Source organism: Lagopus leucura, unplaced genomic scaffold (genome assembly GCF_019238085.1).
Source record: "Lagopus leucura isolate 7727_CA_CO unplaced genomic scaffold, USGS_WTPT01 Super-Scaffold_100088, whole genome shotgun sequence".
Lineage (NCBI taxonomy): Eukaryota > Metazoa > Chordata > Aves > Galliformes > Phasianidae > Lagopus > Lagopus leucura.
The window spans coordinates 82555-102241 of NW_024962319.1; the positions used below are offsets into that span (position 1 = coordinate 82555).

The 19687-nt window shown below is 47.0% G+C and overlaps 1 protein-coding gene across 3 annotated transcripts in view; it reads left to right on the top strand.

The window, feature by feature from the left end:
* The window catches only part of NCOA1 (nuclear receptor coactivator 1), a 155442-nt gene that overhangs the window by 46353 nt on the left and 89402 nt on the right, over positions 1-19687 (top strand). For all 3 annotated transcript variants that reach the window (XM_042887479.1, XM_042887481.1, XM_042887478.1), the window contains exon 2: positions 1284-1452. The gene's annotated coding sequence lies outside the window, so the exon portion shown is untranslated. The remainder of the gene's footprint in view (positions 1-1283; positions 1453-19687) is intronic.

Sequence of the window (19687 nt, forward strand, 5' to 3'; positions counted from 1 at the left end):
GCCCCATCCAGTCTGGCCTTGAACACCTCCAGGGATGGACAGGGCATCCACAGCCTCTCTGGGCAGCTGTTCCAGCACCTCACTACTCTCATAGTAAAGAACTTCCCCCTGACATCCAACCTAAATCTTCCCTCCTTCAACTTCAAACCATTTCCCCTTGTCCTTCCATTATCTGCCCTTTTAAAGAGTTGACTGTTTGCAGGCTCCCTTTAGGTACTGGAAGTTTGCAATGGAGTCACCCCGCGGCCTTCTCTTCTTCAGGCTGGACAGGCCCAGCTCTTTCAGCCTTAATGAAGATTGATTGCATCTTAGTGGATGCTTCCAAGAAAAGTTGCAGGGCACTACTGTGACTTGTGTCTCATCGATGGCTGTGCAAGGAGCGAGCTTGGCTGTAGAACCTGCAATGCATGGAGGGGCTTGGAAACCATTTTCTAAAGCTCATCTCTGTAGTCGTTTTTAAATGACTTTTCATGAGAATCCAGGCAGTACTTAGTAATACGAAGAGTACAGTTTTACTTTTCAGCCAAGTAGCACGGCTGTGTTGAAATAACCAGCGTTCGGATGGAGAGGAACAAGGCACAGACTGGTGGGGCTCACAGGAGAGAGGATAGCAGAAGCAGATGGACATCTTGATACCTCTTCATGGCACGTGTGCTTCGGGAGGGAAATAATTATTTATGCTCGTCTCAGGTTCGGAGGCTGCGTCGCTATCGAAGGCGATGCCGCAGGTCTGCGGAAGAGGAGGGACTTGAGAAATCCCCTTGATCCGGATCTAGCTCAAAGCTTAGTAACAGCAGCAATTTACCATTTATCCGCGCCTTTGTGAGGCACCGAGCGATCTCATTATCTCTGTGTTTTATGAGTTCGGTGGTGGTCTGCCTGTAAACACCAAACTGTAATTTTGTGGTAGTCGTTTTTATCTCCTCGTTGCATAGATGCTGTCTCGCTCCGAGATGCGTGTGTTTTTCTGGAGGGTAATCGTTACTCCTTAGGAGTGGTGTTGGCAAAGAGGGAGGGGAGAATGATGGATACAGAGTGCTCAGCTCTCATTTATTTTATTTCCCCCAGTAACTTGCAGGGTGAGGAACCTTGATGAATTCTTTTACAAAGAAATAATAATAATAATGAAAACCCTTCACAGTTTACAGCGTTGAGGTCAACGAGCCATTAGCGACGCTGCTGCAAATTAGTAGTTGACCTTAACTCTGCTGTTTTCCCACTTAAAATTGCACCTTGTCAGTTCCTTGAGAGATGATGCAGACAAACTGTCTTTTCCTTGGCAGGATTCGGGAATCGGTGCTGGGCCCCTGTCAGAAGAGTTCATGTGAAGACTGCCCATGGCCGGCCGATGCCCGCGTGTGCTGAAGCCGTAGGACCCTGTTGGTTTGCTGTTTAATCACCTGAAGAGCCCAGTTTTTCCCATGAACCATCTTTCACCTCTGGAAGATAGAGGTAAGGTTCCAGGTCTTTGTTTCTTTCTTTCCTCTGGCAAAAAATGGTTTCAACTCGTCACGGGGGTGGCTTGTGCTGGAGCACCTCTTCATGTGGAATTAATTACTGACAATGCTGAAAGCAAAAGTCACCGTTTCTCTCTGTCCTTGGCTTTCCCTGGGTTATTTTCCATACATGAGATGTGCAGTCAGTCTAGCTTGCGTTCTTGGCTATGAGAGTTGCTTTAAAAGCTCATAAAGATGCAATTACTGCCCTAATCAACTGCGCTTTCTCAATATGTTTTGCAAAATGGAATAGCTAATTGCTGTGGTGACAGAGTGGTACGCGGAGGGTTTGTGCTGAAGAGGTGTGCAAGGGTTACATTGCGAGGTGGCTTGTGGTGCTCATGGCTTCTGATCAGGTGAACTGAGTCCAGAACTTGAGGATTCTATAAGCCCCAAACCTGGGAGATCAGAGTGTGTTACAGTGAGGATTAATGCAACTTGGAGAGCAAGAAGTGTGCGCTCAGCGTCCTCGTGGCACTTAACTAGTTGATGCACGTAACAACCTGAACACTCCTGTGGTTTGCCCACAGCCAGCAATATCTTCAAGGAAAATTGTTGTAATGGAACGGTAATTTGGAAAGACAGTAGAATATATTTAGAAATGAACAGAATGGTAAAAGCAAGAGGCAGTTAGAGGCTGGGCTGGCTGCAGTTGCTGTATGGCTGTGGGTCCACAGCTTCTCCCCTGCACAGCTGGGAGTGCTTGCTCCTGTAGACCAGGAGTGGGAATCCTGTGAATTGCACCGGGCAGTCGGCTCTAACTAGTGCAGAAATGACATGCATCACTATGGCTGCTTATATCTGATGGACTTTTATAGTGCTGGTACCGTAATTCTCCTCTGAGTGAGCTGCTATTGCTTTGGAGTGGGACCTGAGTTTGGCTGGAGAGCAGTGGAAAGCAGAAAGCGGTCCTGTGCTTGACTCTGCCTCCATGGGGTGGGACAGTGGCAGGAATTAGGCTTGGCTGTGACAGTGGCATCGTGTTGGTGTCACACATTGTCACCATCAGTCCCCACACTCTTAAACATGGAGGAGCCAACACTAGGAGCACTGCTTCTGGTTAATGATTAAGCTATGCTGGTGAACTCGTCTGATTAACAAACAGGTGAATTCAGGATTTTTTACCACAAAAAGCTCACCTTTCCCTCTGTACATAACAGGTACTTTTGGATTGGAAGTGGGGCAGCCATATCGCAAGCAAACAAAATCTGGAGCTCCTGCTGCTCTTGAGATTTCTTTATTTTTCTCTCCAGCACCTGAGCAGATCCAGCCTGTGGCAGGGTGACCTTGCAGCTCGGTTTGTAGGGGTGGGTTGCCTCTGCTTTTTTCCCTTTTTTCCCCCAGCTATATCCCCAAACACTGAGAACAGACAACGCGTGCTTGAGCTGAGACAGCTCTGAGCATCAGCATAGCAGCTGCAGCCCAGCCAGGGGAAAGGCTAAATTCCCGTTTGTGGGGTGTGCTGTGGGGAGGAAGGGCTCCAGGTGGATTGTAATTGAGGTGCTCTGGATTTCCCCTAATTTAGGGGCTGACAAAGTAGCCCCCGGAATTATTTGTGCGGGGAGCACAGCCTTCATCCCACCTGGCACCTCCCATCTGTTGCCTTTTCTCTTTTTTCCCCTACCTACAGTGTTAAATTTCATTCTTTCCTCTAGCAAATGGACATTTTGGCTTTGTATTAAGTTAGTTTGATCTGCTGGAGTTCCCTTTCCCATTATCCTGAGATGGGACTTTGAGATGTAAAACTGTAAATATGCTAGTGGAGCCACTGCCTCCCCGCCCTAGCCCTAGGTCTTTGCCGTGTTGAAACTCCCTCTTTATTCCTTAATGATCATATTCATTCCACTTTAAGTAGATTTCCTGCTGTTAACAAGGTTTTCAAGCGTTGCAACACTTCACAAAGCATCTCTCTGGTGGGATGTTTGCAGGAGAAGCAGCCTCTGGTTACCATTGGGAACTGGAGGGTGATGGCAGAGCCAGCAGCAACAGCACTCTCCTTTCTGGGTAGGTTCAGAGAGGGATGTTGTTTGAGCCTTGCTGATGGAAACAGAGATGTTTGCAGCCCTGTGGAAAGAGCAGCTCCCAGGTTTGTCCCTGTTGCTGGCTGTTAGTGGTACCTGTTGCAGAGGTGTCTGAGCAGTGCTGCAGACAAAAGCTTTCAGGAAGGAGCTCATGGGATTTGAGGTGTCTGCTGGTGACTTTGGCTCCTCTGTAAGAAGTGAAGGGACAATGGTGCTGTTATGGGAGCTCATTGTGGTTTCACATCTGAGTGCTTTTTCTGTTCCTTTCTTAAAATCCTAAAATGCTGTCAGGTTCTCTTGTTTTCACTTGTAAGTGATAGGATGGCTTGGGTTGGGAGGGACCTTAATGATCATCCAATTCCAGCACCCAGTGGTTAGATGCTGTATTTACACAGGAAGTCTTTGGGACGCTTACCTCATGGAAGAGGTACAAAGAAAACATTTAAACTTACAATCATAGAATCATTTGACTTGAAAGGGACCTTTAAAGGCCATCTGGTCCCACTGTCTGCAGCAAACAGGGACACCCACAGCTCCATCAGTGCTCAGAGCCCCATCCAACCTGATACTGGGTGTCTGCAGGGATGGGGCACCATCACCTCTCTGGGCAACCCGTGCCAGTGCCTCATGTCTAAGTAAGGGGTTTGTCATCGTACAGTTTTTGCTCAGACCCAGGTAGTTCTTTGGCTATACTCACACACCTGCTGCAGAGCCCCTGTCTAGGTCTGCAATGTCGCCATCGTGTTGCTGTCACCACTGATGTCACGAAGTCCCAGCCAGGGTCCCTTTTGCACGCAGTGCTGCAATGGGAGCATCACCCCATGCTGGAGCCGCTTCTGCAGCCATCAGCTCACCGTGACCTGTGCATCACTGCAGCCTCCATACAAATATATATCCTTCTTGGTGGTGTGTGAAGCTCAACTCATGGTCCCTCATGCAGATAGGGCTGGCAGTGCTGAGGGGATGGGCTGGAGACACAGAATCACAGAATGGCCAGGGTTGGAAGGGACCTCAAGGATCATGAATCTCCAACCCCCTGCCACATGCAGGGCCACCAACCTCCACGTTTAATGCTAAACCAGGCTGCCCAGGGCCCCATCCAACCTGGCCTTGAACACCTCCAAGGACGGGGCATCCACAACCTCTCTGGGCAGCTGTTCCAGTACCTCACCACCCTCTGGATAAAGAATTTCCCCCTAATGCCCAACCTAAATCTCCCCTCCCTCAACTTAAAACCATTTCCCCTCGTCCTACACATACCAACTCTTTCAAAGAGTTGATTCCCCTCTTTCAAAGAGTTGATTCCCCTCCCCTCTGTAGGCTGAAACACACTGGTGCACGGGCTGAATGGGATCACAGTCAGCATCCAGCAGGGACGGGAAATGATGCCGGGCATCTTAATGGCTTTTTAGTCTGCTGGGTTCTCTGCTGCCCTCAAGGAATCTCTGCTTCCTGGGCAACAAAGATGATGTATCATTTAATTGAAAACCACACTCAAGTGAGCCTGTGCGTTTTCAGGGCTTAACGATTTGCTGTTCTTTGCCTAATGCAGTATTTGCTGCACAAGCCCTTCCTGTGGATAGAAGGTTATAAAGCGGTACCGATTTATTTTCTCCCATTGTTTCAGCTATTCTGGTAGCTCTTTGTTGGTGCTGTTAGCTACGTCACTGACACTCTCAAGGGCACCTCTTTGGTATGGGACCAGTTCTCTCTGTTAGAAATTCTGCTTTGCTCCTGTTCCAGGGTTACCCAGTGATTGGTTGGATCATGTGGAGCTCAGCATGGAAAAGTCTAAGGAAAAGACCAGAGAATCACAGAATGGCTTGGGTTGGAAGGGACCTTAAAGATCATCCAGTTCTGACTCCCCTGCCTTGGGCTGGGTACCCCCCACCAGCTCAGGCTGCCCATGGTCCATCCGTGGTCTTGAGCACCTCAAGGGATGGGGCACCCACAGCTCTGGGCAGCAGTGCTGAGGCCTCACCGCCCTCTGGGTGAAGAATTTGCTCCTAACATCTAATCTGAATCTCCACTTGTCCTATCTCTATCAGACCATGTAAAATATCAGTCCCCTTCCTGCTCACAAGCTCCCTTCAGGTCCTGGAAGGCCGCAGTGAGGTCTCCTCGCAGCCTTCTCTTCTTCAAGCTGAACAAGCCCAGCTCCCTCAGCCTGTCTTCATAGGAGAGGTGCTCCAGCTCTTTGATCATCCTTGCAGCCCTCCTGTGGGCCTGCTCCAACAGCTCTGCATCTCTCCTGGAGTAGAAGCCCCAGGCCTGGATGCAGAACTCCAGCTGGGGCTTCACAAGGGCAGAGCAGATGGGGGAGCTTTTCTCTTGTCACTCGGAGGTTCTGGGCTCTGTTGGAAGGGGTGAGGATGTATGGAAGGGGAGCACAGGGCCTTCAGGATGCCTCCCCTCCCCTTGCTCTGTGCAACAGCTTTGCTGGAAGATGTGGCGCAGCAGGACACCTGGAGAGGCATCCTTTTATCTTCAAGAAATAACAAATAAACCTGCTTAGAAGCGCCTTTGTGTTTGTTTTGGTGCTTTTGATCCTTCTTTGAAAGGGGAAAATTTGAAAAGAGTTAAACCCTCAGTGAGGAGTACTCGGTGCTTTCAGTTAGAGGCTGTTTTCTTTTTCCCCCGTTCACCACTGAAATCATTTTGTAGCGCTGATGTAAGTTGTGTAACCACTTGTCAATAATTCAGGGCGAGTTAGATCTGTTTCTGGTAAACTTTCAAAAGATGAACACAAAACCCCAAACCCGCTGCTTGGCTGACAACAAGCGAGAAGAGTTTCTCTGTTGTTTTTACTTCCTTGACGAGCTGCTTGCATACGCTTTGCTCAGTGCCCAGTTCTGCTCCTGCTGTTTGCAGCAGAAGGGTTGCACTGAAAACGCTCAGGCACTCACGCTGCCATCACACCTTCTTTCAAATTGCAGGGAGCTGCTGCATCCGTGTGGAGGAGGTGGGAGAAGGGGCCAAAATGTGAAGCATTTCCTGGCCGTTCTGCCCAAGTATGGGTTTCAGTGGTGGTTATTTACCGGTGAGTCAGGTTGGGAGCTGAGACAGTGGCGTCATCTGCAGTCGTACGTTCCAAGAACCAGAAATGCTGGTAAATAATTTTCCTGACAGACGAGTGGTAGGGGCACACCGCCCATGGAATCCTGGTGATTAGGGATGCAAATGTGAATTCTGTTCCTCTTTGCTACGCGTTCCTCTGCCGTGTGCTGTCCTTGCCCTGCCGTGCCGGCACTTCGGATGATGCTTAGCAAATCCAGGCGTGCTGCTGGCTGTGTCCAACACGAGGTGGAATTCAGCATCCACAGAGAGCGTGGAGAAATTGCTGGCTTCAGCGGTGCAGTGGGATGGCTCTCAGCTGGGGCTTTGGCACTTCTGTAGCCCATTCACCGGAACTCTTGCCTGCAGGTGAGAAGGTAACCAATGCTTTTCAAATAACCTTTTTCCCTGTATATTGCCATCACTTGCTCTCTTCCTGATATTTGCTTCTCTTTGAGAATGCTGAGTTAGGGGCTGTTGCAAAGAGGCACAGGTGTTATTGCAAGCTCCTCATCAGTGCTTTTTGCTTTCATTTCCTTGAGGACCTCAGCCTCCCCTTGCAGATTTCCATAGTCTCCCGGGGTCCATAAAGCCCCGGCTTTAATGTGCTCCCTTTACCTTGTTTTTTATACAATGAAAGGCATACATTTGTTTAATGGAGCCATCACAAATCCCAGCTACAGATGAGCTGCGGTATGTATATTAAAATATATTTTGAGAAGTTAAAATGAAATTCAGAATCAAAGGAAAATTGCCCCGTTGCTTGTTACAGTTCGTATCCAAACGTCACCTGGGAGGAAGCATCCTCCTGTTAGAAGCGTGAATCGTTTGTTAAGAGGGGACCAGTCCTATCTGTGGGGAAATTCTCTGCTGTCTTAAGCCCAAGTGTGAAGAGCGGAAAGGCAAACTAATTAGCAAATTTTAATAACAAAGTAACAGTATATCAGATGGATCGTATGTCTTTTCGCTTTGGATTTATACGGTCGAGCAGTTCCTGTGTCTCCCAGAATGTATAACAAATGAAGGGAAAATCTTTTATTAAGATATCAGAATAAAATTCGGAGAGCAACAGGGACGTATTCAGAGGAGCTCTATGGCTGTGGCAGCTCTAATAGGAAGCGGTCTGGAGGCAGAAAATCGGGGAAACCGCAGGCTTCGAGTGGAAGGATTAACAAAAACCTACAGCAAACTCAATGAAAATCTGAATGGGCATTTCAAAACCCGTAATTACCCAAATGAAAGAGCAACAAAGGAAATCAATGCGCGGGAAAAGGTCATTCAAGATCTGGATGAGGTTTGAAAATAAATATAAAACTGAGCAGATGACGTGTTATGGACAGGTAATTGGTATCCAGGAGTTGGACTCTGTGTTGGCCCCCAGTACAGGAAGGATGTGGAGCTCGTGGAGCGGGTCCAGAGGAGGGCACTGAGATGATCAGAGGGCTGGAGCAGCTCTGCTGTGAGGAAACATTGAGGGAACTGGGCTTGTTTAGCTTGGAGAAGAGAAGGATCCAAGGAGACCTCATTGTGGCCTTCCAGTACTTGAAGGGAGCACAGAAACAGGAGGGGGAACGGCTGTTTGTGAGGATGGATGGTGATAGGACAAGGAGAAATGGTCTTAAACTGAGACAGGGGAGGTTTAGATTAGATAATAGGAGGAAGTTTTTCCACATAGAAGGTGGTGAGGCAGTGGAACAGGTTGCCCAAGGAGGCTGTGGATGCCCCATCCCTGCAGGCATTCAAGGCCAGGCTGGATGTGGCTCTGGGCAGCCTGGTCTGCTGGTTGGTGACCTGCACACAGCAGGGGGTTGGAACTGGATGAGCACTGTGGGCCTTTGCAACCCAGGCCAGTCTGTGATTCTATGATTCTATGTTCCTTGTGAGTCCCTTTCAACTTGGTACATTCTGTGCTTCTCTATGGGGGCTGTGGAATGGAACTTCTGCCCGTGGAACTGGAATGGGAGGAGTGGGAAGGGGGCAAGGGGAGAGACATCCTCCTGTGATGTGCTCTGTGTTTCTAAGCCCTTTAAATGCATAACTTCTGCACAGCAGGAATGTGGCTCTTGGCAAAGAATGGATGCTGTAAATAGGAATTTGTGGAAGTTTATTGGGCTTGCCATCCAGATCCATACATTGCCATTGTTGGGGCATAGAAAAAACCCTCGTGTAGCAAGGCAAGATATGTTTAGTGGTCATGTAAGTGGTCAGTGGTTGAGTTTCATGAAGTTTCTCTTTATTGCAGCATAAGTGAGTGTGCTCCTTCGCTGTGTGTTTCTTGAGGGCAGCCAGCTGTAGGAAGTGGGAAACACTGAAGGATTGCAGACAGAGCAGAGTTGCAGGAAGCTGTTGCAGGGTGAATGGTAGTGCTCCTCAGAACTCCCTGTGTTTTCATCTCATGGATTTGTTGAATGGTTTGGGTTGGAAGGGACCTTCAAGCTCACCCAGTCCCAAACCTTGCCATGGGGACACCTTTCTTTTGGGGCTGCCCAGGGCCCACCCATGGCCTTGGGAACTGCCATGGATGGCAGTTGTCCACAGCTCTCTGGGCAGCAGTGCCAGGGCCTCACCACCCTCTGAGTACAGAATTTCCTCCTAACATCTAACCTAAATCTCTCTTCTTTTAGTTTAAAACTGTCTCCCCACATTCTGTGATCTCATCTTTCATCCCTCTCTCCTGTGTCTTTAATTCATAAAAACAAGTAATTAGAGACCAAGCACATGTCAGAGTGATGATATACAGATACAGCTGGAGCATTTTTTCTTAAATATAATAGGATAATGTCACAAATGGGCTCCCTTTGCTCTAGATTTCTCCAGACCCCATCTATCTTTAGATGGAAATACAGCTGCGCAGCGGTCTCCTGGCTGATGGAGGAATGGGGAGGGAGCTTCTCTAGTTCATGTAAGCACATTATTTATGAACGTGCCATGGAGAATGGCAGTGCTGCAAAACACAATGCTAATCCTATCATATCCCTGTGCTTCATTACAATTAGATGCTGTTTGCTTGTTCTTTCCTTCAGACCTTTCCCACCCTGCTCTTGTCGATGCGCTGGGTCTCGGTTTTGGATGCTGCGGTGGTCTGTGCAAATGATGGGGTAATAATGGATGAATGACAGGGTAGAAGCAATCCAGCAGCTATTTTGCATGTTAAATATGAAGGACAGATAAATTTTACAGCTGTTAGCAACGATGAGAGCATTCACAGACAAGTAGACAGTCATGAAAAAGAATAAAACTCACTCAGTGTGTACCACTTATCACCTATTGTCAGCGCTGTGACTATGCAACATGGGGTAAATAATTTCATATGTACTGAAATCTTGTTAAAAATTTAATTAACTCATTAGCAGCCTGATAAATATCTCCTGGCAGCTGGTGGAACTTCTGCTGGGAGGCGCATGAGGGGCACCCACCTCAGGTGCTTCTTCTGCAGATATCATGGGAGCTTCCTTCTAACACTGCTAGGTGTTCCCATCCCAAAGCTGCCAGCAGGATGGAAATAAAGAATACACACAGCTGCCTAATTCTTTGCTGTTTCTATGGGTAAGTCAGCAGAGGAAGTGATAGCTGTGACACAAAGATAGGAATGGAGACCAGTGAAATTACTCTTATTTTGTATTTTGGTAGTGCAGCATTTCTGGAAAATACGTTGGATGCTTCCCTCCTCCAATCTGCATGACTTCATCAAATACACTGACTTATGTATCTTTCAAAGAGAGCCCCCCCCCAGTGTGTGGAATATTGACAGAATTAAGGAAACAAGTTGCCTAGAGAGGTGGTGGATGTCCCTGCAGACAGCCAAGGTCAGGCTGGATGGGCTCTTAGCACTGATGGAGCTGTGGGTGTCCCTGTCCAGTGCAGGCAATGGGATAGACTGCCTTTAAGGGTCCCTTCCAACTCAAACAGTTGCTATGATTCTGTGCATCCATCCTCCATCACCCAGGTGTGGCAGCCCCAGTCCTGCAGCCCCCATAGCACCGTGCTGCGCCTGAGCCTTTGTGTGGCTTCGTTTGCTCAGGCTTTAATAAAAGGGAAAGAGAACTGTTCCTTATGTAACAGTGCGATGGCATCAGTAGAAAACAAGCTGCATCCTTGCGGTGCATCCTTGCACCAGGGTCAACTTCATGCTGAAGTGCTGGAGCCCTCGTATTGATGGTGTAGGTGGAACAGCTGTATGCATTGCGTGCACTTGGGTCATGAAACTCAGCCCCATGTGCATTCACGGATCCTCGTGAGCTGATCATTTTTGCCCTTTCTTTAATGGCTTAGTAAATACCAGATACTTTTTTTTTCTTCTTTTTTTCTTTTTTTTTTTTTTCCCAGCAAGTTTCATCTTCCCTTTTCAAAAAATGGTGCTGGTGACCTCAGCACTTTGTTGCAGAAATGTATTTGCAACGCTGACTTCACAGTTACACAGAGAATATGTTTGTTATCATGTGCACAAGTTTTGTTACGTAACCTGGCCTTCAGTTTTTGCAGTCTGTGCTGTAAGATGCTTTATGTTCTACCAAATGCCCGTGGTGCTGGGCTGGGAGTTTGCAGCCAGGTAGGCTTTTCCTCCTATTTTTTTTTTTCTTTTTTTTCCCCCAGCTGAAATTTTCTTTAAAAAAAATTGGGACTTCTGCTTGCATTCCTGCACTTTTGGGAGCTGCTTAATTCATTAGCGATGATTACTGATTGGTTGGACAAAGCAGGAAGCAGTGTCTCTGGAGCTCTGTTACAGTGAAGTATTTTAGGGGAGAATTCAGCAGAAGTGACACGGGGTTACTTATAGCTTGCAGCCCTTTGTCACCTTTGCGCAATCCTACGCCTTTCAAAAGATGTCCTACTTTTGGCAAGCGTGATGTGGAGCAGCCCAGCTTTTATGCTGTCTTTTCTCAGGCGCTTGCCTGTTTTTGTGCTGTGGAAATGCTTTGTTTTAAGGGCTGCCGAGTAGGGTTGGAAAAGGATTTTAATGTCGTTTCGCCTCTCTAACGTGTGGTTTGTTGCATTGCATGTGGCCTCGAGGCATGGCAATGTCACCTATTGCCACCGGTGCAGTCCTTGGTGGCCAAAGGCAGGTTCTGTAGGTACAGCTGAGCAGGGTGCAGCACAGCACGGCCCTCCAGGGGTATTTGGGTTCCAGGGGAGCCCAGCTTGCTGGCAAGGAGCAGGTTTGTGCTTTCCACCCACACCTCAAGGCGGTTGCAGACACGACGCCTTTGCTCACGAGATGCCACCAGCTGAACGGAGGGAGCAAAGTCATCAGTGCCCTCCATTTTAGCAGAGCCACTATTAATATCTGTGATTTAATAGCAGCGTTGTGGTCTTGTTTCTGCAGCCCTTGCCTCCTGGAGCTCCCCATGGCCTGTGCTTTTTAATTAGTTTCTCCTCACATTACTCCATGGGGGAGCTGAGCTCCCTGACCCCTCCTGGTTTCCCCATTCCTCTGTGCCGTTGCGTCCACACGCTCCTTACAGAAGACTCCATTTTCCCTTTACCAAGATGAGCTCACACCCATTTCAGCAGCATGAGATTGCCCTTTCCCTCCCCATTTAAATATAATTGATCACCACTCTTTCTTTTTTTAACACACCCTCTGTATCTAGGGCACAAGATAGTAGGTACCTGGTGCATAATTTTTCTGCAGTTCCTTGTAGCAAGGATATGGTTTGTGAGAGGTGAAACAAAGCAGCTCGGGATGTTTGTGTTTATTCCAGAGGCAACGTATAGGAAATGTGGGTACAAAATGAAACCCTGTCTGATTTTCCCTGCCAACAAATTAACAGCTTTTTATTTTGGAGCATCTCCCACTGGGTCCTCCTGAACTTTGAGTTTTGCAAGCTTCCTCCTGCAGATGCCTTTGTTGCAGAGCTAATGTTACAGGAGCTCTCTGCAGCTCGCTTCAAGGAGAAAAGCCTAAAGGAGAGTGTATGTAGGAATTACATAATGGAAAAGCAGATCTGACTTTCTGTGGCAAAGCAAAAAGGAATGATGTGTTGGTTAACTGCTGCTGAAAGGCTGCCCCAGCACCCCAAAACACAAAGTGGTATTGGCACATGGTGCCAGGCTCAGGGTGGGTTCTAAGGACAGGTCTTCATTGAAAGAAAATGGAGGCCCTTTAAAGTCCTTTTGTTCCTCCAATGCATTGCTTGGTGAATGCAGCTGAATGGGAGTGACCAGTCAGGAAGGGGATAGATAGTGGAGAAAAAACTGTCGTAGGTAGATGGAGTTTTAAAAAACGTGGCTTTGTAGTTGTTATGGATGGAATTGGACTTGGCAGCTCGGGCTTTGAGTAACAGCTGGCTTTCAGGTAGATGGTGCCAGGGTTGGAGTGCATCCAGTGGAAATGTGGAGCATCCTGTAGGACTGAGCAGCATCCTATGGGAATGAGGAGCATCGTGTGGGAATGAGGAACAGTGTAAGTCTCCCAGCAGCACCCACATCCCTGCTGCCCATTCCCCTCTAATCTAAAACACATTGCCTTTATGTGCACTTGGTAGCTGGGTAGCTCAGAGAGCTTGGAAATGCCTTACAAAATCACAGTTATGGCACTGAACAATCCTCTTGTTTAACTTTTTGTTTTTGCACAACACTTACGTGAGGAAGTGCCTTTATGAAGAAGTCACGCTCAGTTTCCATCTCCAGGATGCCCTGCAAGCTATGCCATGCAAAACCCAAGGAGAACTGGGCGAGGGCACCGTGCTTGCTTGGAGTTTGGCGAAAGGAAGCGCACGTGCTTCTCTTGCTGATGTACTGTTAGCTCTGCAGACGTGCATTTCAGTATTCCTGTTGAGCTGTAAAGTGCTGTCAGTGCTGGCAGACCTCATTATAAATAGCACGGCCCAAGTTGTGCATGCCTTATGCTTTCACTTCACTATGGAGCTGCAAAATTTCTTGCAAACAATGGTGAATGCTACTTGTGCATGGACTAGACTTGAAGCTGGAGGTTTGGCCTCGCTCACGGGTGCTCTGAATTTCTTTCCAAAGGTACAGAGTATTGGTAGCTTCCTATACAGCCCTGTGGAGCCTGCTTAGCATGGTTTGGTGTCTGAGGTTACTTCTTGGGAGCAAGAAGCAGTAATTAATGCTGCATTGAGCTGCTAAGGTTTTTCTTCCTGCTGTGATTCATTTTTGTGCTTTGAGCTTCTATGTGGTGCTTGAGAGCATGGTGGCAGTTCTTGTTCCTAGCAGGCTGGCATTTAAGGGCAGGATATTGCTGTGTGCTGTCCTATAGGGAATCAGATGTTATCTAGAGATTAGATTGCATTAATTTAGGGTCAGAAATTTGTTTTACCACAGATAATACTTGATCTCGGGCAAGGAGCCTAAATTCTCTTCCTGGTTTTGTTCTAAGTCTGTATTCTTTTTCCTCATCAGAATAGCAGAGCTTTATTTGAATCTGAGTGTGAGACTTCAGCTGTATCCATACTCTGTACCCCCGGGCAGGCACAGCAACCTCCTGGGTTTGTCACACACTTTTTTTTCTCCTTAATGGTCTCCATACCATTTCCTTAACACCACTGTCTTACTCAAAGTGGCCTGGGGAGCCGATATCATCCTTGTGTCCTGCTTCGAGCAAACAGCTTCTAAAATAGGATGGTCTGGAGGAGCGAGAAGGGTTTGTCTTCAGTTCTCTTGTGAGGAAGAACTGCAGACAGCAGCATTTGGGTACAAGGGTTTTTCTGCTCAGAGGTGTCATCAGCACTCCTAGTTTTGGAAGACTTACAGAACCATAGAATTGAGTTGGAAGGGACCTTTAAAGGCCATCTGGTCCCACTCCCTGCGGTGAACAGAGACCCTACAGCTCCATCAGTGCTCAGAGCTCCATCCAGCTTGATGGTGTCTGCAGGAATGGGGCAAGTTTCTGTCTCCAGAGGACAGGAAGGCATTTCCAGGAGAACAGGGTATCGATGTCCAAAGAAACGTTCCTGAAACAGCTGGAGTTTTGGGTTGATCTCATTGGAACACAAGATGGTGGTGGCCTCTTCCCACCATCACTGTGGGTGGAGGGACCTAGAGCATCTGGGATGGGTTGGGATGAGTTGGGTTGGATGTGGTGGGATGGGATGCTGCCTTGTTCTTCTCTGCAGCAAGACCAACCTGAAAGCTGCAGACCACCTTTAGCTCACAATGGAAGGGGAAGTTTTTCTGTATTCATTCCACAGGGCCTGAGGCACAAGACATTTTTCTAATGTCTGTTTCTATAAAATACTGTTTGTTTTCTATTGTTAGTTGTAAATAGGGAACATGCAGCTCTCTCCTGCCCATGGTCTTGGAGCTCTTTTTTCCAGTGTGTGGCAGAGCAGGCACCAGGCAGTTGAGCTCGCAGGGAAGTGTGGTCTGGGCTAAATTGTGGCCATTTTGGCAAGACAATGCATCAAGAAACCACATGTATTTGTATTGTGTCAGAATATGCTGGCTATTTTTACCCTAATTCTTGTACTTTTTTTTTTGAGAGGTAGCAGCCTTCTGTTTGTGGTTGGAAGGCCGCAGCATTCCTGCAATATCTAACTTTGCACAAGCAATGCTGCCCTTTGAGGAACCATTAACATGTACTGGGGTTTCACAGGACTTCATTCCACCAAAGCTTGGAAGTTTCCTCCTTTAGCCCATCCCTCTTTGACTCAGCAAAGAGAGCCTCTTAGCATTAACACCCACTGACTAATTAGTAGATCTTAAGGCACTGTGCTGGTTTAGCTCATTCTGAGGGTTGCCTTATGGCGATGGGGAATGAGCTTCAGTGATGCTTCAGCAAAAGTAAGGCCAAACCTGGCACTGATGGGACAATTGACGGGACAATCACCTCGTTCTTGTGTCCAGAAGAGCCACAACCAAGTGCTTAGAGGCAGAGTCACAATGAGTAGTGCTCAAAAGAGGTATTCAGTGGTGTGATCCCAACCCAGAACCACAGGGTGGTTGGGGCTGGAGACACCCCGAGTCCCTCTGCTCGCACTCAGGCAGCTTTTGGTAAAATGCCAGGGTGAGATCCAGAGCTAACAAGAAATAAAAGCAATGGTGACCTTAAATTGTACCTGCATCCCTGGCTTGAATGGATGAGAAAGTCCAAAGGAGACTACTTACCGCAGCCATTGTGTTGGAGGATGTTTTTCACTGTCAAATTTAATTAAAACATCATTTTGATTGAATGATGGAAGAATGGCCATTCCTGAAATTCCCATCAGGTCGGCATGCTATTTATTTACTTATTCTATGGACAGGCTGCACGACAATGGCAGCCACAGATTTTTGAAGGCTTTCATACCTTTCTGCTGATGTCTAAAGTGCCAAATAACAGAGGTAGCATTGCGCTGTGACTGATGTCCCAAGGTTTGACCAACTCTTGGTGCTTCCCCTCTCCTGTACCTGCCCCAGCTGGGTGCCTCGCTGCTGCCGTTTGTCACCGCCTTCATCGCCGTGCAGATAAGCACACGCTATTTCCTAGCACCAATTATTAGATCAGCAGATGCTCAGGGGAGTACTTATTAGAGAATGTCATGTTAGCAGTCCCAAGGTGTAATTATGCTTGCAGATTTCTCTTGCTTTAGCCGTGTTGACAACATGCTTAGATTAAGGAGAGGAGGAGGTGCTTTGTGCAGCTGCGATGGGAGCACGAAGCTGACTCCCTGTGAGCTCTGCACAGACCTGGGCATGCTCATATCTAAATGGAGCTTGATTTGTGCAGTGTGTTCCTTCTTACCCTAAATCAAGGGGTTTCACTTCCGCTGTTCTTCTAAGGCTGAAGTTTATGCATCTCTTGGTAGGTGATGCAAAAAATGACTGCATGTGTGTGTAGATGTGGTCCATAGGGACATGGTTTAGTGGGCAGTGCTGGTAGTGGGTGGATGGACTTAGAGGTGTGTACCAACCTTGATGACTCTGTGATTCTATGACTTCCTCAGGCAATCCCAGTGAAACAGCCTCAGAAGAATAAACAAAACTCAGCTTTGCAAGTTTTAGGGTATGGTATGTCATTAAAAAAATACCCAGATAAAAATGGGGATCTTGCTAGGGGATATTCAGAGCAAAATTAGGATTTTAGGAAAGAGCCTTTAGTGTGTGAAACATCAAGCTCCTCTCAGAACAGGCTAACAATGAATTGCTGAAGTGCTGAATTTCTGTTTAAGCAGGAACAAATGCTCAAAATATATTTTAAAGTATTTTGACAGATACTAAAGTAATCAGCGTGAAAGTTAGTAATTATCTTATGTCTGTGATTTTTCATTTTTTTTTATATAGCAGGACCCCTGGTTGCTCCATATTAAGAAACCTTTCTGTTCCTTTTGGTTTTCAATTGAGTCTCAGTTAAACACAATTATAGTTTTGTGGGGTTGTTTAGCAGTGTGTACAAATGGATGGAAACCCCTTATTCTGTTGCCTCTGAAAGCTTCCACATGATCTTGTAACTCATTGCAGAGTGCTTAGATGATTCCCAAAGCTTGGAAATAGCAATTACTAACTGGGACAAGAGCCAGCTTAAATTAAAACTGGCTGTAGCCTCTTCCATGCATTGCTCTTCTGACAAAAGGTGTGTGAGCAAACTGCTGCATGGACAGCCTGGTCTGGTGGTCCAATGGCAGGAGGTTTGAGACTAGATGATCTTCGAGGTCCTTTTCAACCCAGGCCATTCTGTGATTCTATCATTCTGTCATTCTTTGGCTTATTGAAGTGCTCTGTGCAATGTTTTCATCTATAGGTTTGCACATGAATTCTGAATCTCACTGAGGTTAGGTGCACTCCAAAGAGCCTTGCGCCTCGATGTCAGGTTCGGTGCTGAAATCCAGCACTGGATTTATGAATGAATAAATAAATTAAATCAATCAGCAATAGTACTTGGCAGTTCAGAAGACTTCTCACTTTGGAGTGTCAGCCCCTTTGGGATCATGTTCTTCCATCAAACCCATGTATTTGCTTTGTGCTGAAAGCGTCTGGCTAGCAAAGCCATGGAGGCATATGTACTGCTAAATAATACTGCAAATAGTAATGATAATAATAATTTTAAACGTATTAGGATGTAGGGATTTCCCACTAAGGCCAGGACCAGAGGCTGGCACTGGCCTGCCCAGTCTGTGCTGGCTGTATTGGAACTCTGGACACCACACGTTGGGTTTGCCTTCCTTGGATGTGCCAATCATTGGAGTTGAAAGAGACCCTTAAAGTCTTATAATCCAACTCCCCTGCAACAAACAGGGGCACCTACAGCTCAGTGTGTTTCAGTTGACCAACTCCAGAGGTAAGGCTGATCAGCAGCAGTGAGACCAAGGTCTTCCCGAAGCCTCCATCACTGTTCTGTAGTCAGCTGCAGAGAAGGAGCCTACATGGACCTTGTGTGACCTGCGTAAAAACAAACGCACAGATTTTGCTCAATGAACCCAGTTTGAGTCAAGCCAGACTTCTCTGCTCTCACAAGAAATAAAACAGTTTGGTCTCAAAAAGAGTGATGGGTACAGTGGTGGAAAAATGAGAAAGGGAGGAGAACAGGATAAAATTAGAAGTAAAATAAAGGAAATGAATTGGAATCAAATGGTACTTGCAGTGTGATTTCGGCATAGCAGTGGATCAGTTAGGAATAAGGTTTGCCTCTGGACATTGGCTGAAGGTGTTTGGGCCAGGTTGCTCCTGAGTGTGGCTTTCTTTGCTTGTTTTCCCCTGTTTTTTCCACATTTCCCCAATGCCTTCCCCTTTTCACTCATATATTTCTCAGTGCTTTTTCTTCCATTTTCCCTCATGCTCTTTTCCCCTTTTCTTTCCCTTTGGGACTGTTCTTCAAAACTAGCTTCGTAATTCTTTGTGCATCCTCAACTCCAGTGGCCAGTAGTGTGTTCGACATTTTCTCTGCCATGCAGCATTGCTTGTTACCTGGCATTTATAGGTATTGATTACAGTGTGAAATGTGTAATTCATTACTTAGCTGTCCACTGTAATTTTAGGTTTTGCCTGAATATTTAATTGGGACACGAGCTTCTGATATTTCAGGATGTACTGAACAGAAATGTAATTGATTCTCAGGCTTGCCGCTGCAGCAGTGCCAAGTTATTATATCATAAAGGCAGGGCACAAAACTGCCTTTAACCCAGTGCTGGCTGCAGCCAGCTGCTGGGTCTGGCTTTGGCACAAGGCAGGCTCCAATTTAGCAATTTCCCAGCCCTGCTGGAAATCACCCCATGTTAGGGTGTGCTTCTGCCACGAGCATCCACACGGTTGCCATTGGCTTTGGATAGCTTTGCTGCCCATCCATCCAGCTGCTGCAGTTGTTCTGCTGGGTTTGGATCCTGCAAGTCATCCAGGATATTTTTGGAGTAATCTTCTGGTTTGGGATGAGGCTGAGGTGCTCAGAGCAGACAGGGGTCAGTTAGTGGGGTGACGCTGGCACAGAGCACACAACTGATGCACAGCCCTTCTCCTGCCTGGTTCTGCTCACATCGCCTCTCTTCTGCTCCCCTGGCTCTTCCTTACATTTTCAAGTCTCCAGAAAGCTGTTTATGTTTTTTTTTTTTTGCTTACCAATAGCTTTCCTGACAACTTCCTCATGCTGGAGAAAATTCAAAATTGCAGCTGGGAGGGATGTGGCTATGATATAAGCATTCTCCTTTCCTTTTCCACTGAATTGTGGTGACCTCAGAGGGATTTCCTCACCTGGGAGAAGGATGAGGATAAAACTGAGCCTCTGCTAGGAAGCAGCTTGTGTTTCTTTATGCCATCTCTGCATTAATTGCTGCAGAAATAATGCTGGAGGGCATTTTGTATGAGTTTTCTCCATTCTTAGGTAGAGAGAAACGTCTCCTACAGTGTGTTCCTATGACAGCAGCAGGGCAGGAGTCCAGCTGGGAGATAGCTGTGGAGCTTACAGGTTGGCCAACACCGGCCCTTGGGGCTCCAGCTGATGTCCCTTCCACACTGTCCCTCAAGCTTGGGATTTGCAGTGGAAAGAGGAAACATGCAAAGGCCACAAAATTTGCTTATAATGTTACAGACTCTTACATAAGCAAAGAATTAAGTATACACAGGTATGTTGGCTTCAACTTGCAACTTCCTTCTTAGAAGAAATGTTGTTGAGTGTTAATTCCCTGCTAAGGAATTCCAGTCCTGCAGAATTAAGCCTCTTGTCTTCCTGCACCCACGTGTTCCTTTGGC